This window comes from Melanotaenia boesemani, chromosome 17, assembly GCF_017639745.1.
Source record: "Melanotaenia boesemani isolate fMelBoe1 chromosome 17, fMelBoe1.pri, whole genome shotgun sequence".
NCBI lineage: Eukaryota > Metazoa > Chordata > Actinopteri > Atheriniformes > Melanotaeniidae > Melanotaenia > Melanotaenia boesemani.
In genome coordinates, this window is record NC_055698.1 from 2,684,338 (window position 1) to 2,709,203 (window position 24,866).

Consider the following 24,866-nt stretch of genomic DNA (forward strand, 5'->3'; position numbering starts at 1 on the left):
ACAATGTGCTGGCTGTTTTGTATTCTCTCTGCCTTAATGGTGGAGCCATTGTGTCCCTGCTGGGACCTCTGCAGAGCTTCAAATGCTGGATTTAAGCTCGGAAACAGAGTACAAGTGAGAACAGAGAGGGGGAACCTTGGGGTATCAAACAGAGACGCTGCTGGTGCAGGATGGAAGATTAACAGACCACTTCTGTTCAGCTGTGCTGGGAAACGCCACGTCTGAAGTTGACAAGGTGACATTGAGTTGTGTGAAAGACCAAAGCATCAATGCTTTAATTCAGTAGCGCACGAGTGAAGTAATGGATCTTAATTAGAGCCATTTGTTGTCTTTGAGTTAAAAAAATATGAGTAGTTGAGTACAAAAAGCTGTTATGATAATAGTCTTTCTGTTTGGTGTACCTTTCTCAGGGACTTACATCAACCTCAGGTGTTATATTCACAAAGAATTTTACTCGTTTAGGTCTTCTGCTAAATGGAAATAATGTTCCTATTATCTGAATGTCGCTTTAAGGCCTTCTCTTTTTAATAAGGAACTATTGTAACTTGGATGGAACCTGCTTATTGTTCTGTGGAATAAGACTTCAGTTATTAGGGTTAAGCTGATGTTGTGTTCACTGTTCACAAGTTAAATGTTTCTTTGAGTTAATGTGAGTGAAAAAGAGAAAATCAGTAGTTGTTTAAATGGCATCGACTGTTTAAAGAGATGTCAGAAAGCAAAGACATTCTAGGTTTATTTTCAGAGTTGAAAAGAGCATCCAGTGTAGCTGAGTACAAACATGTTCTTCTTTTTATTTAATTAACCTGGAGTCCTTATTAACAGCACTTACATCGCTTTAAAACAGACTCACTGTGGACAGGCATGTCCAACCATCACACCAAAAGTAGTTGCAATTTCAACCAAGTCATTTCATTGGACTACAGTGTCCAGCTCTGCTTGCATGGTGATGTCGGCCCGTTTAGGCTCTTCAGTACCTAACCGTCTCAGACAGGTGACGAGTTTGACACCTTTACCGTTTTTTGTAAAGCTCTGGGATTTTCTGGGTACTAGACCAGTTTGAGGACCATTAAAAGGAAGTCTTGAACTTCCAGCTGCACAGAAGCAGGAGGACGAAAAAGAAATAAAATAGAGAAAAAACATCCATTCTTCGTTCGTTCGATCATTCGTTCGTTCGTTCTTTCATTCATTCATTCATTCATTCATTCATTCATTCATTCATTCATTCATTCATTCATTCTCTTTTATTTGTTTATCTTTTTATTTAAGTATTTTTTATTTTGGGAATAATTGTCATTCAAAAATGTGAAAATGTGAATGTGATCATTTTGGGGGGATTTGACCCTTTTTCGGCTGCATCGGTGAGCTAAAATCTATATATCAACAAATTGAGCAAAATGCCAACAATACATAAATTATTATTGGAAAATCTTTGTCAGGGACCCAGAAATATGTGACATTTCTTCTGAGTTTGACAAATGATGGTTGAGGCTGCTAAAAAATGTTTACTGCAAAGACCAGGGCGGCCAACTCTCATGCATTGGCCGTGAGACTTGTGGTGTTAGCCAGCATGTGTCAGCCGGCCTTTACACTGAAAGAGGTTAGACAGGAAATGGATGTTGTTTAAAACTGATGTTGTTCATGTTCTCGAGCTTAATAAAAAAAAGTCCGGCTTCCCTCGTTAACTGTGGAAGTGTTCCTTAACGCAAAACAAGACAAGACTCACGCATTTGAGTGACTTCTACACATCAAAAGCAAAGTCGGCTAATCAGGAGGTTCGGGAGGATTCCCAGTGGGCCGCGTTACTCTTGGGTCGGTATCCCGGTGACACAAATAAACAAATAAATAAGTGGGAACGGGCCTACGATTTGATCTATCTGAGAAGAATAAATAGTAGTGATGTGCGGATCAGTGGTGAAATATCTATTCATCGTATACCAGCATTTATATAACTAAACTTCCAGAATAAGTAGGAACTACTTGTTCTTGTGCCTGTCATAACCATGTTTGAAAAAGATGCAGCAGCCTCGCAGCCTCGCAGCCTCGCAGCAGCACGGTTCATCCACTGCTCACTGATCAGTCCGACACGCAGCCATGAGTGGAGATATTTCAGCTCCACAAACAGCAACTATGCGCAGTTTGATGTGTGTGTGAAGACAACAAACTTCATTGAACATCAGAGAATCTACCATAACACAGAAGAGTAGAAGGAGGAAGATGCTGCTAGGAAGAAGACAGACGCTACTCCTTTAGCGCTGCAGGCAGGTACTATCAGGTTCTTTCCATGTACTATCAGGTACTATCCAGGTACTATCAGGTTCTTTCCATGTACTATCAGGTACTATCCAGGTACTATCAGGTACTATCAAAGGGAGAAAATGTAGAACTGGTGGATCCTGTAGGTGTACCAATATTACTGGTTTTTGGGGAAGTGATTTACGTCTGCCTGCTTCTAGATTTTAAACATCAGGAGTTCCTGCCATCTTAAACTAAGGCTTCCTGTTTAATTCAGATGTGCAGTGATAAATATCAGCCACATTGCTGACAGCTGAGTTTATTTGGGATCTGTCTGTTGAACCTGAAAAAAGACTTTCGTGATCAATAAGTTATGCCTGCAGAGACTGTGAGAGCAGGGGCATTGCTAGACATAGGGCTCTACAGGGGTTCAGGCCCCCCATTACTCAGATTATGTTATTATTATTAAGACCCACTATGTTTATGAAATGAACAGCGTTCCATCTGCTTCGCTTTGCTAACCCGACTGTTACTGCTGCTTCCAAACAACTGCCGCTGTAAATGGAACAATAAATATTAAATAATAATATGGTTGTAATTGACTTTCTAAAAAAATCCTCTTTTTTGTGAGTTGTCAAACAAAAGTGAAAACATACAAATAGAGAATGTATAATCTAATCAAATCTATAAATGTTGTTGGAAATTTGCTTCAACAAATATATTTAAAAAATTATGTTGAAATTTATTCTCCAGTAAATGTTGCTGAGTCATGTTTTGTATTGAAGCCGCTGTCTGACAGTGAACTGTCTGACTGGGAACTCTGACTGGGAACTGTCTGACTGGGAACTGTCTGGCTATGATTGCATAACAATCATATATACTGAAATTTTCAGCACCACTTTAACATGGTAACATAAGTGTGGTAAAGATTAACATCATGAACCACACGGTCCTCAGTCTCAGACCCAGCAGCAGCAGGTCCATCATCATGTCCAGATGAGGCTGAAGTTCTTCAGTTTACAATCAGTCACCTGCAGCTGGTTCAAACAGAATGATCTCAGTAACACTTTATTCTATTGTATGTTCTGCTAGGTAAAGAGCATCTTTTTATCTTATTTTCCACATGCTGTATTCATTTTCATATGTTCTCACCACCATCAGCTGATAATTAAGGCCCCAAAAAAGGCCAGAAGTCAGTCCAACAAGGCACACAGATCAAGCAGAAAATTATTATTATTGCGAAATTCCCTTTGTCTTGTCTTATCTCTTCTTTCTTGTAGTTTGAGTTGGTTCCTTTTTTATTTTGAAGTTTCTGTTGGTACTCTGAAGACCTATTTATTATCCTTTTTTTAAAAAACCTGCACAAAATGAGTCAAAATTAATCTTATGCCTTGCTACCGTGTATGCGACAAAGGATTATTATGGCAGCCCTGCAAAGAATAGACTTCATACAGTTTGTACACAGTTCTTACTTTTTACATATTTACATAGCTGAAAGAGATGTTTCGAAACAGGAAGACTGGACTGAAAGACATTGTGAGAAACACTCTTAAACCAGATTAGCTCAGTTATTTCACCATTTACAACCATTCATTATTTAATCTGGGGAACAATCCATTTGCTTTTTGCCATATTTTTAACTTTGAATGTCTCATGAAAACAACTTACACAATATAAATGTAATTAATTTGAAGTAAATTACAAAGTCATAAAACAGCATTTGCAGTCTGTAATAAACTGGAACACACTTATGTCTCTGTCTCAATGGGGTGTGACCTTCCTGAAGTCAGATGGTGCTTTACACTTTCTCCTCATATTGACCATGAGCTGAGTGAAATGACAAACATGATGATGAGTTCACTGGACTCCAACGGCCTCCTCAGCCACCAGATCTCAGTCCAGTAGAGCAGCTTTGGGATGTGGTGGAACAAGAGATTCTCATCATGGATGCAGCCGACAAACCTGCAGCAACTGTTTGATGCTGTCATGTCAATATGGAGAAAACCTCTGAGGAAGGTTTCCACCACCTGCTTCCATCTATCACACCAGGATTAAAGCAGTTCTAGAGGGAAAAGGGGTCCAACCGGAACTAGAAGGTGGACCTGGTGAAGTGGAGGGTGAGTGTGAATCTTTGCTGAGTTTTGATCTCCAGTTGACATTAATTTGCCATCAGTTTGAGGTCTTCTGAAAAGATCGTCTATCATTCAGGCTCTTTTGCACATGTTTGCAGGCGTCTGTGCCTGTAGGGGGTGTGAGGGTTAAAATTCCATTTACCATAGCTGCCTGTGACAGATGGGACCTTGCCTTTTCATTAGTGAGGCAGGATGCATGATGGGTAACAGATTAGATCACAGGACTGAAACGGCTGACTCTGTAGCCCATCTCAACTCGGCTTGAAGCATCCGTCATCTGCAGTGCCGCCCCCTCAGCACCATACACGCTAACCAAATGCAAGCCAGTTGCATCTGGACCTTGATGGCACGGGACTGGTCCGAGGTCACCTCCCCTCAGTTTAATATTACTCATTTTCTTTATAGAGGCCTTTATCGTAGCTGAGTGAGTTGGTAGAAGTCTGATGGATGACGATGAAATAGCCTGCATCCCCATCAGCTGCTATATCAGTGTGTTCAGGTCGGACGCAGAATCCAAGGCTGCTCAGGTACTTATGTCATTCAGAGCTGAGAGCACGCAGGTCACTTAGCCTTGGAAATCTGAGTGTATGTGATAAGTGCTCCACTGTGTGCTGGGTGGGGGTGATGCGCTGAGATCGGGAGCTGCTGCACTTTGTGTGTCGTGCACTTAGTGTAAAATATTTCCAGACATATTTGCATTTTGTGAGTTTCAGCTATTTGAGAAAGATTTTTGTTGACAGTTCAAGGCCTGGCTGCATCCTCACGACTCAGTTTCCTCGTCCACATTTTGTCTACTGATAGGAGAAGGAAGCTCTGCTGGCAGGTCAGGATGAAAGTCAGTTTAAACTGAACTCGCAAAGTCCAACAACAACCACAGCAGAACTACTTTTTACTAAAAGAAAAGTTTCCTTGGCAACATTATTTGTTATATAATTTGAACTGTATTCACTTAAGACTCGTCTTATCGATTCTCACGAGGGGCAGGGCTGGAAAATGTTTGTTGTTGGGACCAGGCAGAAGCTCAAACCAGGAAAATGGTGCCACATGTAAATGAGACCTTAAAATTAAAATAAAATAAATAAATAAATATAGGTAGATTTTAGTAAGTAGTGAACTGAATATCACAACTAAAGTGACCATGTGATGTATAAAAAGTGAATGATAGGTTTCAGAAACAAGTGACTGAGGATGATCCTGTGCTGTAGGACTTTATTCACTGCTTTTCAGCATTATCGGCTGTTTGCTTTTACAATCATCACATTTTCTGTGTTTTTCTACTTTTACATCTTCTTATAAAATGGAAAGAGTTTGGATGGACTAATATCACACACATATTCTACATATTTGCCAAGATAAAGTTGTATAAATACTGTATTATAATCTAGAACAGTGGTTCCCAACCTGGGGTCTGGGACTCCTGAAGGGGGCCCCCTAAAGAGCACAGGGGGCCTCCAAGGCTTTGAACATTTAGAGCCATTTTGATTACTGTTAACACATTGTCCCTATTTTAAGAAAAAAAAAAAAAAGTAAGCCTATATGTTCTTCATTTAACTTTGGTTTTATAGAAGGACAGGGCTCAACCAGAATACATTATTTATGGGGAGAATCTCACTTTTGAAAGCATAAAATCAGCATGGTTCCAGCCCGGGGTGGAGAGGGGGGTCCATGGCTTTTTAGTATTTGCATGAACGGGGTCCCCAAGGAAAACAGGTTGGGAACCACTGATCTAGAACATGGTAGTGTTGATGTAGAGCAACATATAGAAGTACTTTACACACTGCATTCACTTGCACTTCTACATCTAAGGTTTACCAGGTAAAAGTGAGTTTACACTAAATATTTAAAGTTGGTTGTCTATACTTGGGGCAGCACTTGAGGAGCCAATCAGGTTCAAGAGGTGGCCCGTGCCCCCCACACAGGTCACCCCCTTTTTACACGCCCCTGATTCTCACACTAACAGATGAGCAATTTTCCAAAGAGGTAATCATACATATCTAATATTTAGAAAAAAAAACTAATCCATCCATCCATCCATCCATCCAGAGAAACCAAACTATACATCTTTTTCTTCCGGGAGTTTTGCTTTACGCACCACATCACACACAAGTAAACGGACATAAACACACCACCTGCACCGTGGCTGATTCAGCAAAGAAATGCAAGAAGATTATTGGAGGAGGAGATGAAAAGAAAGACAGAGCAAGAGATAAAACATTAGTCAGGATAAGACTGTTTTACTGGCTGGATTAGCTGTCAATAGGAGGCGCCTCATTGAGACAATCTGCAGAAGTTCTGTAGTGTCTTTAATATGAAACCTCCTCATATAAATGTTGAAGCCGGCCCGTTCACGAACAACAAATCACTAGACTACAGGTCAATACCTCTGGCTATGGCAAAAAATATTTCAAGCTGCATCTTTAAATTTTTTTTTAATTAAAAGGTGCATTTCCAAGTTCAATGTAAATCGGGGGTGTGCGATTCTAATTCAATACCAAGTCAATACAGGCTGGAGTCATTGTTACCGGTACCGATACCTTTTAATAGGGTTGTCAAAATTTACACGTTAATGCAAAGAGATCAGTCTACTAAATTGATGCATGTAGTTTTTAAGGCAGGAAAATCAAACCTACTCACACCATAAATGTGGCATCATCTCGTTGAGAGAAGCTGGGTTTGGGCATGTAGGTGCTTTGTGACAGCAGTGAACAGAATCCACCAAAAAACATTTTATCCTCCTTATTTATGAAGATTCAAACCGTTTTTATGCCCTACATTAAAGTATCGATGTTATCACACATGTATCGACTAATATCGATAACAACGTTGGCATCAGTGTTATTTTTTTTCTTTTTTTTCCTGTCCTGTCCAGCATCATTGCAGCAAAATGATAATCTGGTTGCTGTATCGTGCTGAACAAATTTGCTCTGCCAAGGGGAGGCCTATGGGTAAGGCTCCTCTTGACAATCTGATTCATTTATTTATTTATTTACTTTGAATCATGGCATCAATGTAATCTTGCTGGACCTGACCGGAGGGGACAGAGAAAGATGGAAAATAGCAAAATGAAGCAAAAGGGAAAGAAGAAAGGAGACAAAAAGATCACAGACAGAAGGAAACGACCCTTCAATCCACACCATCACCAGACAACAAACTGTTACACCTGTACATGAACACACCAGAACATTTCCTACAACTTTTACAAAAAAACAGAGCTTTTAAATAATAACCAAATCAAACAGACATATCATGAAAGTAGCACAACAGCGACCAGATACTAACTCAGAGGAAAAAAAAAAGAGGAATTATCTCTTGGTATATAAACCCACTGGACAACTCAGTGACTATGTCAGCATGCAGAGCATGAGGAAGAGGAGTAATCAGTGATGAAGAGTGGTGAGTGAGATCGTGCAAATGCGACCACGCCTCCACGGAGGCCAGAGGCAGATCAGGGCAGCCCAGAGACCCGGGCCCTCAGCAGCAGCCCCGGAGCACCAACCCAAGCCACCCCACCATGAAGATGACTCCAGCCCCACACAAAGGGCGGCAGAGGAGAGCCCCAGCAAAAGCCCCCCCAAAGTCTAGGGGCACAGGTCCCAGTGGGCCAAGATCGGCAGCGGCCGCCCCACCCCCCAAAGGCAGAGGGCCCGCACCATGCCTAGGAGGACCAGGCCCCCCCCAGACAACCACCCGGCGTAGGCCAGCACACACCCCGATGTTCCAGCCGCACACCCCGGGAACCAGGAAATGTTATCCAGGGAATGTTATCTATATTTGGATCAATCCACCCACCACTATTGTGATTCTTCAGTTACCATTGGATTAATTAAATATCTAATTTTTAGGATTTTAAGTCTTTTAAGTTAACTTTCCATGAAACAGAGTCAGTAGCTGCGTTTCCATTACCCCTACAATTGCGCAAAAGCTAAATATCGCAATAAAAAAACAGTAATGGAAACACCTACATTTTGAAACAACTCTCAAATATCGCTAAATAGTTTTTAGCCTCTCATGAGGTAGTTTTTCAGACGTGCTGATATAGAAGTATATCGCATGTGTAATAGAAACACTTTTCTCACATTTACGCCTCACCAGACGTGACGTAGCGGGTCACATGACCAGTTTCAAATAGAGATGGCGCAGTCTGAGTAGACGCAGGAGGAGACGGAAATCTTTTTACAAATTATTAAAGAAAAAAATATAATCGTCATCCTTGATAGCAAACAACAGCGAAATGCAAGAGTTTTACAAAGATTTAGAAATCCCTATCCTCCTCAAAGTGGAGTCTCGAGGGACGAGATTTTATGAGAATAAAGACTAATGCGCTAAACAAACAATTCAATGGAAACACCTGCAAATCACAATTGCACTTTATCTAAATGTTAGAAATATTACTTTTATTTTGCGAAATACTGTCATGGAAACGCAGCTAATGTGATTCAGTCTTTATGTGAATGAAATAAACAACTTGTGTAAATTGTACTTAAGTTAGTTCAAACTGGAGGGCATAAAAGAAATTATTTAAGTGAACTCGTGGTTTTTAGGAAAGACCTCTGAATGATTATGAAAAAATGTGAGACTGTTATAGTTTAATGACTAAACCACATTATAAACTTGTAAATGAGTCTAATGTGAGAAGAGAATAGATTAAAGATAATTGCTTTCTTGGCATATATGGAAAAAGAAAAGAAGAAGGGAACGTTGCCTAAGTAAACAAAAAAATCAGCTCCAGGTTGTATGAAAGGGTGAGATTTTATTTTATAGTTAAATTGACTGAGTCTGTACGACAGCTGGCAGAGCCAAGCAAACGAGACAACAGCACACACATTAAGCATGCGGCTAATAGTTTTAGCATCATGAAAGACCTTGTCACAATGACAGTCTATTTCACCTCTTTTTATTTAACCAAAGGAACATTACATTAGAGAAAAGCATAACTTTGTATAACAGCCTTATCAACGTCTCATATACTACATTTGTATAAGGGATTATAAACAAAGTCTTATATAAGAGACTTTTTCTGCCACAGTTCTGTAAGTTACCCATGAGACTGTAGGCAGTAAGCCTGAGTGGCACCTTCTTCAGCTTTCTTTGGAAAACGTCCTACGACTACGTGTCAGAGCTGCCAGCACAGCTCATTGGTAGGGAGGGAATACAGTCTATATAAGAATATATAACAGCTACAAATGTGTGTTACATGAATATATATATATATATTTTTTTTCCACAAGCACCTAAACGCACCATGTCTTTGCCAAACTGTGAGGAGTCTGGAGGTTGAATGAAGTCTCAAAACTCCACACGTCATGCAGTCTGATCCGTGCACAAATGAAGTCTGATCTGAGCATGTCAGGCCATCTAACTGGACCCCCACCCGGTCCAGTTAGATGGTGCTCCTTCCTGTTTCTGGTGAATATTTGTCCTCCGGTTCTGACGGAGGTTATTACAAACTGGACTCGATCATATAATGGATTTGTTTTAAATGGGTAATAATTGGACTATAATGACCTGGACTGAAGTGGACTGCATCTGTAAAAGTACCATGAAATAACTTTTGAATTGTTGCTGTAAAAATAAAACTAAAATGAACTATTTCCTAAATGTGTTTACTAAATAAATACAGTAAAAAATCAGGGAAAAAATAAAAAGAAAATTTGAGGTATAAAAAAAGATACAATTACATACTAAATAAACCAAAAACAATTAATAAAAGAGGTTAAATAATAAATGAATTATATGAAAATAAGTACACAAATAAAACCCAATAAAAGCAAATAAATAAATAAATGAAAGCGTTAGATAAATCGAAATAAAATGAGCAAGCTCAGCAGTGGAGTTTGCGACACCGGGCATCGAGTGTTTTACGATGTGTTTGCACAGGAAGCTTATAAACATGAAAATGATCTCAGCTGTAAGGTTGTGGGTACAAATATGTGTGCAACATATTAATGTTTCTGCAGTTTGTAATCATGTATGTGTAAAGTTATTTTACATGTTGAAAAAATTTGAACTTTAAAAATACCCAAAGTTACTCTGAAAATCTTTTTATTGTCTCCATATCTCAGGTTGTAATCTGGTTAATCACACGTTATGGGTCGCTCCTGTTTTACACTTGTGGTTATAATTTAGTAAAGAAAAAAAAGACAATTAAAGATGTAAAACTGGACACAGATCAGTGCCGACGGTAACCTGTGCCTGCCCAGCCGGTGTGTAACCCTCTCAGCGGTATGAAGGCTGGGAAGCTGCTGCGTATCTCCAGTGGCAGCAGCGAACAGATGCTGCCACTCAGAGCACTTCATCTCCACGAGCCTTCGGGGAAGCACCATCGCTGTCTGAGGTGGCGCTGAGACACACAACCATCACTTCCGCTCTCTGGCCTTGATTTTTTTTTCTCTACTTTATTTCTCTCATTCATCAGTCCTTCCTCTGTCATCCTGCTTTCTTTTCATTCCCCTCCACCGCCACAGGACACGAGTTGACCCAAGACTGCCGACTACTCTGATATTTGCCAGCGCTGGGCCTGCGGGTTTTCTCATTTGAAGCTTATAAATGTGCAACCAAAGGACACCCTTGAGCTAAGTGTCGTGCCGAGGTGTTTACCCAGGTTGAGTGCAGGGGGAGGGATGCAGGAGGCAGCTGTTGGGATAAATAAATGACAGGATCAGAAGTTTGAGCTGTAGAGACGCGCTGAGAATCAATCACACCACATACACAAAGAAGCAGAGCAGCTAAACTCAGTTTGCCCTCCTCCACCATCTGACTGCAGACTGCAAAATTCAAGAGAAGATTCTTAAACTTGGTCTTAAAAATTTCTATTGAAGGCCTCTGGACATAGCTAGAGCTCTAGAATGATCATTTTAACCATGAAAACTTTATTCATGGACACAAATGTAAGCATTTACTAATAGATTTCTGTATAAGGATGCATGTATGTACACACTCAGCCTGCTGCTGGTGTAATGGTGGGGGGAGGTTTTCTTGGCCCACTTTGGGTCCCTTAGTACCAACGTGGCCTGGTTTAACCAGCACAGCCTACCTGAGTATTGTTGCTGACCATGTCCATCCCTTTATGACCACAGTGGAGCATCTTCTGATGCTACTTCCAGCAGGATAATGCACCATGTCACAAAGCTCAGATCATCTCCACCTGCTTTCTAGAACATGACGATGAGTTCACTGGACTCCAACGGCCTCCACAGCCACCAGATCTCAGTCCAGTAGAGCAGCTTTGGGATGTGCAATATATCAAACTTTGTTTATGACTGTGGCTCCAAACTGTCACAAAACAGATATACTGCCACGTAAAAGGTCAACATGAGATAATTTTGTCATTCTGCTATCTCGTCATGTGTTCTGAATGACACGTACAATCCGGGAAAATACTGGAATTGTCTTGTTTAGCGAGTATTCAGACCTCAGCTCTTTTTAAAAAACACTACTAGTGACAAATCAGGGATTTCTTTACTGGAAACTTGCAGTTTATTGGAAACTTGGCTTTCATTCTCTGTGAGAAGCAAGAACTTTGTTCTTCTCCAGGTGGATTGTCCTGGTTTTTCATACTCCACGAGAAGCTTCATCCGGGATTATTGTGGAGGGGTTTCTGTGACTTAATGTGTAACAAACAATTCCCCCGGTTTTTTCATACTGACATCCGTGGCAGGGCGAGGTTGTGCCCGCGGAGTGCCCATGTCTTCATATGCTGTAGGAGCCATGTTTTCTTTCTTAAGTTTCCCCCAACCACTACACCGTTGTTTAATGTTTTGAGTTCTGCCTGTGGCAGATAGTGACCTGGGGTTATTTAAGGTCAGCCATGCTGTCATTCTGTGCTGTTAATTAGAAGAGGCAAAACAGTTTTCCTACTGTGCTTAAAGGAAACGGAAAGAAACGGACTATCCTGAGAAAATAAAAGTTAATCTGATTTTACACATCAACAACCAGTCGCTCTACATGTGTTTTTCATTTTCATACTTTCGATCAGCTGTTCATTAAACCTGTGTTCAGCCTTGTTGAAGTGACATCTACCTAGCAGAAGTTTCTAGATGTTCTACATGTTTTACCTGATGAAGTTTATCTTTATAAAGTCAAAGACAGAACACAGCACAGTGGAATAAAGATGAGGGATGCCTCATCTATTGCACACACACACATTTCAGCCAATAATCAGCATCAAAATTCAGAATTTAATTAGAGTGTGAAAATCCAAACACACACACACACACACACACATCTAACTGTTTTGTTCAGGCCAACATCAATGTGGTGAAAATCAATCAAGCAGAGCTTTATTTATATAGAACTTTTCATACAAATAAATGCAGCACAAAGCGTTTTACAGAATTATATGAAGAGATAAGAATATCAGGTTAGGTACATATACATGACTACAATTAACAAAATAAGGAAAGTCATATATAAATTTTAGGGGCAGGACTTTAATTACGATTAATTAATTACAAAAAAAGTGTTAAAAATTGTAAATAAATATAACATTTTTAAACTATTTTTTACATTTTATTCAAGGGCCAAATAAATATTCCAGAAAAAAAAAAGACATTTCTCCCCGTCTTTGTTGGGTCTGGCTTTAACGGGTTAAAGTGATGGAAAAGGAAGTTTTTAGTGCTTTTCTTTCTTTTGTATGAAAATATTTTAAAGGATTTGTAGCAAACATTAAAAGGACAAACATCTGTGAAAGGCTGAAAACACTGCAGAAGAAAAGAAATAGAGAAGCAAAAAGCTGCACAGACATGAAAAAAACTGAGGAAAAGTTTTAAAATTTAGGCACAATATTCATGCAAAAAGTCCACAGGAAGATGCAAAACGAGTGAAAAGAAATGCAGACTTGAATGGACTCAAAAGACATTTAATATTTACATAATAACTTTTATTTAAAACGAGGCGGACACAAAACAACTGAAAAGAAAAACAAATAAAAACAAGGTAAACAGTTTTCGAAGCTGCAACGAAACAAGGAAATTAATAGAAATACACTCAAAACGAGACACAGAGAGCAGACAAAATGAAAAAGAAATGCAAACAGAGCAAAGAGAGAGAATTGACAGTAACTAACAATAATGACTAAACATCCACAAAAAAGCGAAACAGTAAGATGAAAAAATCAAGAAATGACAAAATGTGCAGAAAGAAACCGACTCAGAAACCAACGAGGAAATAATTGACTGAACTGCTGTAATTTTCCTGGAATGACTGTTTATGTTGCCAGATCTGTTTTTAATGCTGAGATGTAGCTCTGGAGCATCAGGGGACTGGGGCCCTGCCACCTGGGAGGCGAGGCCACTTCTCCCTGGACTGATAAGCTGCACCTTAACCGAGATGATTATCCAACATCTTGTTATCTTAATGGGCCGGGGATTGGATGTCAGAGCATCGGCTCCGCCATCTCAGGCCTTCTCATTTACAGATTAAAAAACGAAAGTGCCGCCCATTAATCATTTAGCTACAATCCAACCCCTTGTCCACCTGTCCCCCCCTCCCTCTCTCTCTCTGCCATCAGCTGTTCAGCTTGCTCGTTCCGGCTTGTTTTGTGTTGCCGGAGCATTCAGGACAGCCGAGGGGGTGGAGGCAGGGCGGCGGATTAGCTTTCGCTCTTAATCGTGTCGACATCTTATCACTGCTGTGGAAAGTGGAGAGGACACTGGAGACCCTGGGGGGTTCCAGAAAAATTAGGAGAGGGAGGTGCGTGTGTGTGTGTGTGTGTGTGTGTCTAAGGAAGGGTGATATTTATCCAGTTTATCCAGTCCAAGCTGTTACTTACACCAGGAGTTCACTGGAAGAAAGACGACAAAGTTCAGGGAGAGGACTGACTGGAAGTTAGAAGTGTTTCTGAAAACCTGCCTCACTTATCTTCTTCACCACCACCATCATCATCATCATCTCTTCCTGTTACATCTAACACCTTCCCGCCTATTGTCGCTAATTTGCTACAAACCACTTTTTAAATGTATTTATTTTTATCTAATAATTGTTTTTTATTTACTAATATTTTTGTTTTATTAACAGTGCACACATATACTGACACTGAGATATATCAGGTAAATATGACTTAGTATATATGTCTGTGTTTAAGTCATATAGACATAGTTGGGCTGATACTTGCCACCTTGTGCATGCTTCCTGTAGATAATATTACACAGCAAAACTTTCTTTGCTATGCGGATGATACTCAGATTTACTTCTCCATGAAGCCTGATGAAACCAGTCAGTTTCTCAGATGTCTTAAAGACATAAAGACCTGGATGACTCTGAAGGTTCTCCTTCGCACTGAGGTTGTTGTCGTTGGACCTAAAAAACTGTTTCAGAGTGAAGCAGGAAAACTTATCTATGGATTTGTTCCTTCCATATTGGACGACTGTAATTCCTTATTGTTCTAAAAAGTCTCCATCTGATCCATAATGCTGCAACGAGGGTTCTGATGAGGATTATCATCAGAGATCCTTTTTCTCCAGTTTTATCCTCTTTTCAGAATATAATTTAAACTTCTTTTCTTCATTCTTCAGTTGAACCTGCTTTCTGAACCAGACTTCAGGAGAACTCAGCTGATTTCTGACAAGTTTGGCGTGTTTTGTGTTGTGTAGTGCGACATACATGCCTTCCAGCACGATGCTGATCCTCACATTTTAATGTAAATATAATAAATAAATATTCCAACTTTTGCTCACCTTCCTGTTTCTGTTGCAGTTCTGAACCAAGCTGTAACACTTGATTAAGGTGAAGATGTCAGTTACAAGTTTGATCACAATACAAGATCACATCGAGTCAACGGATAACGATTAGATGTTGCCCGATGTCACAAATTCTGCAGCAATACAAATTAGATTTGACTCAGGATGCAGGGATTTTTTTTTTAAATAACATATTTAAGCTGTTTCCCACATGCACACAAGGACAGGGTATGTGCACCGTTTGGTGGAAACAAAATGCTGACAAGTTAAAAACACCAAATGGGGACAGCAGTGATTTTGTGGTTTCACCTGAAAACCCAGAACAATAAGACAAAAAGAGGCCCAGACGGCACAAAGACTGACATTGTTACTGCGGAAAACGTGAAACCTGGACAGATAAGGCACAAACAGAGCAGCAGTCAACAGCTACAACACAGAAAACATGACACAGCTCTCTCAGACCCCCACTCACTCCGTCCCGCTCTACAACCAGCCCCCCGAAACCCAATCAGTGCTTATCTGTCCAGCTGAGCACCTGAAGAGCACAGATGGACCTGCAGATACCGTGGAGGCTGAAAAGTGAACAAGGGGAGAGGGCAAAAAGAGAGAGAGAACAAGAGAAGGAAGAAAGAGGAGTGAGAGGCCTGAACAGAGAAGCTGTGTGACTCACCCGCTCTGCTCTGAATAGCTGCAGAGACAGAGAACCAGAGACCGAGCCAGAGGCAGAAAAGGACAGCGGAGGACAGAATGAGCAGGTTTCACATCACAGACACCCCACTGTGGCACCCGACTTCTCACCATTCTCTGCTTGTCTTTCAGCCCCCCCACACCTGGCGAGGGCCCCAGCAGTGATCAGAGACCACGTATGAGCCCGCTGGCTCTCTGATGGGACGCGGGTTGGCTCGGTTTCTGTGTGTTCCGACCCGCCGCTGACCCGGCCCGTTCATGAAGACTGCAGCTCATAGCTTCATTAACAGGAACACATGTCTTCAGCATGAAGGAGGTTTGGGAATGAAATAAAAGAAAAGCTCAAACAAAATCAATAAAAATTACATTTTTATTGTTATAATTATGATTATTATTTATTTTATATTATTTATTTTTTATTTTATGGCTGCTGTGAAACAAATTCCTTAGATATTTACTTACTAACCATATATATTTTAAAACATAAAATGAACATTTATAACAATAATAATAATTGTTGTACTTTCTAAACTTCATTTACTAAGTTTAGAAATTACTTTTAAAATACTTTTAAAGCAACTTCTAAAATCAAATTAATATTCATGTTCAGCTGATATGTTTTTATTATACAAATTGTTTTTTTTTATTATCTGTATTAAAAGAGCAACACAAGAACATGAAACTGGCTCAGTTTAAATCTACCATTGCTCAACAACTTGACAAGTCAAAATAAAGTCCAAATAAACTCAAATTAACCCTAAATTTCCAGACCAGAAACTGCTCACCTAAGAGGAAGCTGGATGGTTCCCAGACAGAGCAACCATTCGATTAAAATCACATACCAGCATAATTAAAGTGACGTGTTTCAAACAGTCCAATAACAGCACTGGAGACCTGTGTAGATTCAGTTTAGGTGACTTTCTGTACACTGCAGCTCCATGTGGGTCCAGACGGTCTGCACCTGATATTTTTATCAGGTTTGTGTTACAGTTTAAGCTTGTGTTACATCACTATCACTTGCACAAAAAAGAAAATAACACAGCTAATACTGCCAGCTTTTGTTTTTCTAAATGTTCTCCCAGCATGCACAGGTGCAGACGTGGAATCCAGCCCTTGTTTAATACACCTGAGCCAGTCCTACTGCTTCAGGTCAAAAAGTCTGCCATGAAAAAGCCTATTGATGCTTGGTGGCTCACAGGTCCAGGTTAATGATACCGCAGCTGGTACAGGGCTGAATGTGCACGTACTAGATTTACACACAGTGGATTCATTTAAAGACAAGTTTACACTGCACCATGGAGGGCAGTGCACATGATGAAAACCAAAGTTAGAAGTCTAATTATGGCCAAAAACACTTGACTTTACGCAGTGCCACATTGATGGAGATCTGAGGATCACCACCAACACCTGCCCCATTTTTTCAAGTTATTTTTTATTTGTTTGTTTATTTATGGATTTCTGTGGAGTGAATTCTGCAGACGACAGAGGTTTGGAGCACCAAATGATTCTTTTTTTTTTAGAATTAATTGCAAGGGAGGTGCATTATGCAGAGAGCCAAGCCATCTACATGAGGAATATGCAGATAAAGCATTTAGAAAGTAAACAGACTGATGTCATCATGGTAACAGAAATCTCAGACCACAACTGTCTTCCTACTGTTTGAGTTAAAGCAAAACGAAAAGAGAGAACAAAAGAACGAAAAGAAAACCTGTAAACTTGTGTCTCAAACAGAACAGTGTCAGAATATCGGCGTAAAGATTGTGAGATGAAAAAAACTTATTTGTTGTTTTGTCTGCAGGAGCAACTGCAGTGCAAACATTTCTCATCAGTCCTTGTGGTTTTTCCTCAGTTGGTACTAAATGAACTGAGCAGGTCTGACTGTCAAGTTGAACTAGTTCAATAAATTAATTTGGGAAAACGTCATTAAATCACTTCTTACAAGTGGAAGCAAGTTGGTTCTACAGTTCCTAATTTCAAGTTAAGTTTTTATCACTAACTTCATGAACTAATTCATGTAAAAAAGTTCCTAAAAATTTTTAAGGTTATTTTAGTTGTTTAGAAATGTGTTAATGGTCTTGGGCCTTCTTATTTATCTGACCTGCTTTTAGAGTATGCACCTTTGCATACCTTGAGGTCCTCTATTACCGTTCTTTTGGTTGTTCCCAATGTTTGGACCAAAACCAATTCGGGGCCTCGTTTCACCGTTATGGGCCCCTGTGGACCAGCCGGCCTGAGGACCATGGAGACTGTTGATGTTTCTAAAAAGAGGCTCAAGACCTACTTATAAGTTTTATTCCTGCTAAATTAATCCATTTTTATATTTACTTATTTAATTTTTGTATTTATTTATTTACTAATTTAAATATTTATTTATTTTCTAAACTGCTGCCTGTTTATGTAGTTTTTATAATTCTCCTTTTTTTGTTTTGTTTTTTCCTTTGTTTTTTGTTTTTTATTCCAGTGATTTCCTCATGGGGGCCATCCACAACAAGAACAACCCCTGCTCTGACTGCGGGGTCGTTGCCATGGTGACCTTCCCTGTCTGGGTGGACTGGGCCCTGCAATACAGCCTTATGGTTGTGGTGTCTGCACGGTCTGCCTGGGTCTGTGTGGTTTCCCGTGGTGACGGCCTCTGTGGTCATGGGTGGGGTGGTTCTTGGTGTCTTGCTGTAACACCTCTGTTACATCACTGAGGTTCTGTTCTGAATAAAGAGACTCAATAAACCCAGTACGTCTAATCCATACAAGACAGTTAGCTGTGAAGAGGCTAACAGTTAGCATTGAACAGGCTAACAGTTAGTGGTGAACATACTAACAGTTAATGGTAAACATGCAAACTGCGGTGAACATGCTAATAGTGGTGAACACACTAAGAGCGGTTAATGCACATGCAACAGTTAAGATGCTAACAGTCAATACGCTAATCAAACAGCTGTTGAATCACCACTGTAGTTTGTCTCCTTACATTTATGATGTTATTTGATGATGTCACAGTTAATTAATTTTAGTAAACTCATCCATCTTTAAAAAAGTTAGATGAAAATTTTCTGAATTTTTGCTGATCTAAGCCAGTTTCTTGTCAGCTCTATTTGTCCAGGCACAGTTTGTCATAAAAGGCTCCAGATATGGATCTGGCCTGATAAAACTGGGATGCATATATGCATTGTTTTTAAATTAATGAGTAGTTCATGTCTGTTGTCTTTATTTTGGCAGAGGTATAGGAGCATGAAACACTCATACTGTCAGAGAGTATTTTGGAAATTGGTTGTGGTTTTGAGACCTCCCGCTGACTAACACATAAACCCTGCTACAAATAAATCCTGCTTGGTAAACAATGAATTATGCAGGAGTTTATAAAAGTGCTAACAGGACTGCATCTGCATATTTCTGTTTTGGTACATTTGTCAATTTCATATCTGCATTGATAAATCTCTATTAGTGTTAGAAATCTGGGATTGAGACTATAATGTTGACATCTGATCAGTAAGCCTGATTGTTGGTCATATGATGACTTAACCCATTATTCACACCACCTCTCCATCTTTATCTGCTTCTCGCAGCCGGCTGATGCAGGGCACTGATGATGAAAAGCCCAGTTTAGCTGCAGAGATATAGAGTGAAAAGAAGTCATCTGGTGAGATCTTTTTCTTCCTGTCATCATAATCTATACAGCTCCCCCTGATGCTAACAAACACTACATAATGTGATTTGTCAGCACTGTAAGACATGAAAGCCTAAGCCTTAGAAGAGACAGAAAATTCAAATGAAAATGTTCAGTGTGGCACAACTGGGAGGGGAAATATATAACATTATTATGTGATAGCATCCCTCTCTCTCCCTGCACAGCAGTTCAGTCAATAGAGGAGGTTGCCTCATGTGTTTTTCATCAACGGAGGGGTTTTTAACAGCAGCCTGACAGATTGTTAAGATATTTTTTTTTTATTATCTCATACAAAAAGGTTGAGGCCATAAAACTGGCCAGTAAAACAGAACTCTGCTCAGGCTGCAGTAATTCAGACATACTCACTACGACCAAACAACCGAAAGCAATTAACAGACAGGGAGATGTGTAATATAATAATGACCAAGCTGCCCAGCCAAAAAAAAAAGCACACGCAATATTTGGTTGGACCACCCTTAGCTTTGATTCCAGCAGCATTTGCTGTGTCATTGTTCCGTTTCTGCAATGTCACAAATTTTATTTCCATCCAGAGTTGTACTAATTTTCCTCCAGGATCTTGTATTGGTGATGGACAGTCCCACCACTGCGTAAAGTCTTCTCCAGCACACCCCCCCATGGGGTTCAGGGCTGGACTCTGTGGTGGCCAACCCCTGCATTAAAATCACGTTTCCTGTTCCCTGAACCACTCTTTTACAATCTGAGCCCCATGAATCCTGGCATCGGGCCATCAGGGAAGATGGAATAACCCCCTCATTCAGGATATTCAGGTGTCAGCTGACCTCATTCTTTGAACACATAACGTTGTTGAACCTAGACCTGAACCTAGACCTGACTAAATGCAGACTGGGGACAAGCTATAGACTGTCCCCACAGGCTTGTACAGTAGCACTAGGCATGATGGCTGCATCCCTTCATCTGCCTCTCTTCTTACCCTGATGCTCAATCACTCTGGAACAGGGTAAATCTGAACTTATCAGACCACTCCCTCATGTTATCTTTTCCATCTGTGAAAATGGCGCGCTGCACGGCGGCTGCTGCCTCAGTCTGCCTGATCCTGTTTGTTTATATATTGTTGTTGTCTACTCTTGGATGGGTTTGTACTGGAAAAAATCTCATTGCACCTGTTGCAATGACAAATGAAGCTTTTCATTTTTTTTCATTTCATTGTATTTCTACTGCAGGACTGTTATTTTATAAAAAAAGTTCAAGTCTTGTAATAATCTCCAATATCACAATAACACTATTTTCTACTGTTGAAATGTAAGATTTACAAGTATTTCAATGAATGCTCAACAAAGAGTTAAATGTTTTGTGAAGGTCTACGTTTCAGTATTTATTTCTGTTAAAAACTGAAGAACAAACTAGTAAATATACTTAGAAATGAGACCTGCACCTCAGGAATGAGTGTGTGCTTCTTAAGTGGTGGACTAATTTAACTAGTTGTGCTATGAAGTCTTGCAGCAACCAGGCAAGAAATCCTGGATTCTGGCTGAGTCCCATTTAAAAAATGTGAATTTCTCACCTAAACAGTAAATCAATGTTATTGTCTTTTTGGAAATGACGGCTTTTAGGGTCCCTTGAAGGCTTTGATTGCTACCCAGCAGCCATTGGCTTTTCTGGTACTTCACTGGGATCCTGAACTCATCCAAAATGTCCCATTGGAGCTTAGTTGTAGGGAAAAGCTCATTTAGCTTTATTACCACAAGTAATTGAGCACTGAGCAGTATGATAACTTTATATTCAAGTAGCAGATTAAAACTGGACTGAAAATTTTTTCAGTAAACATTTCTCTTGGAGCTGACCATGTGACGGTTTAGCCTTTCACAGCAGAAAAACTTCAGTTTGAAGCCCTGTTACCTTTCCATGTGATTAACCCAAATAAGAGGTTACAATGCGCATGCATAAGAGAGTCTTTGTGCTGTTCATGAATACAGACATTCTCATCAATCTCATGATCTGAAATATGATGTAATAGTTACGTTGCTCCACTGCACAAAGTATTGCGGTTTCACAAACAAACAAACAAATAAATAAAAAAATACATAAATAATTAATTTCCCTTCTGAAGATGGACAGAGATTTTATCTCCTGTATTTTCTTCCTCTTTTTAAGAATGGTCTGCTAAGTTCCATGTTTCCATTGAGACACATCCAACACATTTATTTCTCTTTTGCCATGTATTCCCACTGCTCTCCTTTCCTGTCAAAGCGGTTGGGTTTAGGCAGGCGTGAAAGTAGTTTTAATTCTTGCCGATACTATTTCCGAAACCTTTATCTCTCTCTCTCACTCCATGCATTTTAAAATAACAAACTTCAAACTGAAACAAATAAAAACATTTCAGTATTTTACTGTAGGGTGCCTGTAGGCCTATGGAGCACAAGAATATGTGGAAATTCGTTGGTATAATTTACGTCCCAGTGCAAGAGCCTTGAGGAAGAGTGGGAGATGCCGGGTCAAAGCTCTGTTCAGTATGGACTAAAACAGCACTGACAGTTCAGAAATGGAAAAGAAGAAATTTTTAAATACAAGGTAGTTTTCAAAACCGCATGTTGCTAATGGATCTATTGTCTGACCCAAAGTGCAGTTGTGACTGGTTCTGAATAAGGCCTTTACAGCAGGCAGCCACTCTCCATCTTCCTGGTACTGCATACCGCCAGTCAATCTTTTAGTGGTACGCAATACCAGACCATACCGGCTTACTTTCACCCCTGGGTTTAGGACTAACAAACACATGCTTGGACCTTTATCTAGCAGACACAAGTCCAGTGTTGATATGATTTCCTGTGTTTTTACAGACCAATTTTAGATGTGATGGCTCAAGAGTACCTTGGAAAAGCTTTTTCTTAGCATTGCCTACTTCTGCACCCAGAAATGTCCAGAACATTTCCAGAACAGAAATCCAGAAATACTCCTGCAACATGAAACTAGGAGGAAGCCATACATTAACTCTGCAGAAACTAATTTACATCTTTTTCATAGAACAGATGACTTTCAAATATGCAAAGGTATGATTAATACAGAGATGTTTATTGAAATTTTAGAGACATATGCTGCCGTCAAGATGGCGTCTTCCCCCAGGAGGTCCAAAGTTATTTCAGCAGGACAATGCCAGACCTCATTCTGTCTGACCTCAAACAGTTTGGCTTCAAACACACTGAATATATGCGATTGAACTGCCTGCCGTGGTCCAAATCTGCCTCCCACTGAAACGTCCGGAGCGTGAAGATGGTCAGTAATCACAGTGAAAGTAATTCCTTTGGACTTAAGCTTAGTTTTAAAGGACTAAAGAAAATACAGATTAAAATTTTGGCATTTTGGCAACTTTTACAAAAATTGTAATATTCTGTTAACCAATGAAATAATGTTGATTAAAAAAGAAAAAAATATTATTAAAAAAGTAAAGTACTTGATAAAAATAGAGTTTATACCATTACTGAGATTTTATGTTATATTTCAACTTTTTAATGTTAATGGAAGATGGTAGCAAATTTTAATTACCCATAAATATGGTTTAGGCCTTGTTCAAGAGCCAACAGTGGTTCATCTTCTGGCCAGGGGTAGGCAATATCTAAATGTCCTCTAGGACCAAACTGGCCTACCCGTCCTCTAGGCCAACACTGTACATGTAGACAGTTTCTATACTATATAACAGTAGTTAACAGCAGAGTATTAACAGTATTAAACTTGAATTTAGGTGTTTATTTCTTAAAAATACATTTTAATAAAATTGTGATAAATTACAAAATTATAACACTATATTAGTGAAATGAAATTAAATTCTTAAATATATAGATTTTTTACATATTTTCATGGAAACGGGGTTTTTTGTTATTTTACATTAGGCATGTAAATTTAATGTCTATTTCTGTACTCTCATTGGTATTAATCTGTATTTAAAAAAATAAAAAATAATAAAAAGAAATAATCCAGGGTAAAAATGTAATACCACAGTTTTTTACAGTGTAACTGAGGCTCATAATTCACAGTATACTGGTACATTAAGATGTAGCAGTTTTAGTGGTACAGTTAAATAAAAAGCCTTTTGTAAGATTCATTTCCATGTGAAAAAAGAATTTATGCAACATGCCGACATGAGGAAACTGGGTCAATGCAAAAGTTGCCATGTAAATGAATCAATACAAGATGCTTCCTCTGATATTTACCATCTAGTCACCACAAAGATAAGAACAACTCTTTACATCATTGCCAATGAGGTTGCATTAATTCATTTCACATGCATTATTTTCACATACAGTCTATCAGATCAGTTGCTAAGTTTCCTCCAAAATTCCCACCCTTGAGGTGGGTTTGACGTGAAAGAAGAATGTTTAAAAAGAAGAGAGGGCTGAGGGGTTCAGAGTGAGAAGAATTTCTCCACCAATGTGAGCATTCAGAATTGTGTTTTCATTCGCAGAGGTTGTGGTCTCTCGCTTGTCAAACCAGTTCCATCAGACTAATCCCACTGTGTCAACGCCTCAAGACCCAACAAGCAGAGGAGAGAAAGGGCTGAAGTGTTCACGGCTCAAAGTTTTGTCTTCGTCCTTTAAGACCTGTCAGCACTGACGACATGCGTACAGATTCAATCTTTTTATGTTGACGCTGGCTTATGCAAACTAATCATTTCATAAAATGTTCGTCATTCATTCTGTAAAAGGAAATGAAATCACTGAAGAAAATGTTACCTACAGTGATATCATCTTGAGAGGTTTAGGTGTTTTTTTAAATCTCTGCTTTAATAATTACACATGGTTTTACAGATTTAAGTGGTAACACCTTTGAAATTTTCCCTGAAACTGAACAATAATGTCAGTATCACTTCATGTCAAAACCCTTCAACATCTTCTTTTAAACCCCTTTAAATGACATTTTTTGTGATGTTTATTTTTCTAAACTGTTGGTATTTGTTCTGTTTGTAGTAAATTGATTAATTTAATAACAAATGCATTATTATGGTTATTATTATTACTAGTATTAGAAACTAGCTCAGCTGTAGTAGGATGCTCGCAGACGGCTGGGCATCCACACTTTTGTCACTTCCTGGTTGGATTAACACATTAGAATCACGGTTAAGACTAAGATACATTTTTTTCCCAATGTAACTAAATTCTTTTAATATATATATATATATATATATTTTTTTTTTTTTCTGGTTTGCATAAGCAAACAACTCAGCTTAGTGAGTATTCCTATAAGGCAACTTTCATTAAATATGTAGGAAAGTGGGATGTTTGCCTCCAAAACTTGCTTGTATTGTAAAATTCTGATAATTTGCAAAGTCTGATGCAGACTTTTTGTGGTTGGGATGCAGGAAATGTTTTCTTGCAATGACTTTTCCTTTCATGGTCATAACTTTGCAGGAGTAACTTTACACTGCACTGCTTCTGCAAGTTCTTTAATATCTTTTTTTCACCTTTGGAATGAACAAACTACCTCATAATGCTCTAATGTTGTGTTCCA

General features: G+C 39.3%; 1 protein-coding gene and 1 long non-coding RNA gene across 3 annotated transcripts in view; one reads left to right on the plus strand and one right to left on the minus strand.

The window, feature by feature from the left end:
* Positions 1-24,866, minus strand: part of LOC121628281 (retinoic acid receptor beta-like) — a 275,740-nt gene that overhangs the window by 67,713 nt on the left and 183,161 nt on the right. The window lies entirely within an intron of this gene.
* On the plus strand, positions 15,658-24,312 carry LOC121628297. The gene is made up of 3 exons (XR_006008135.1): positions 15,658-16,043; positions 19,288-19,361; positions 23,824-24,312. It is a non-coding gene; the product is annotated as an uncharacterized LOC121628297 (long non-coding RNA).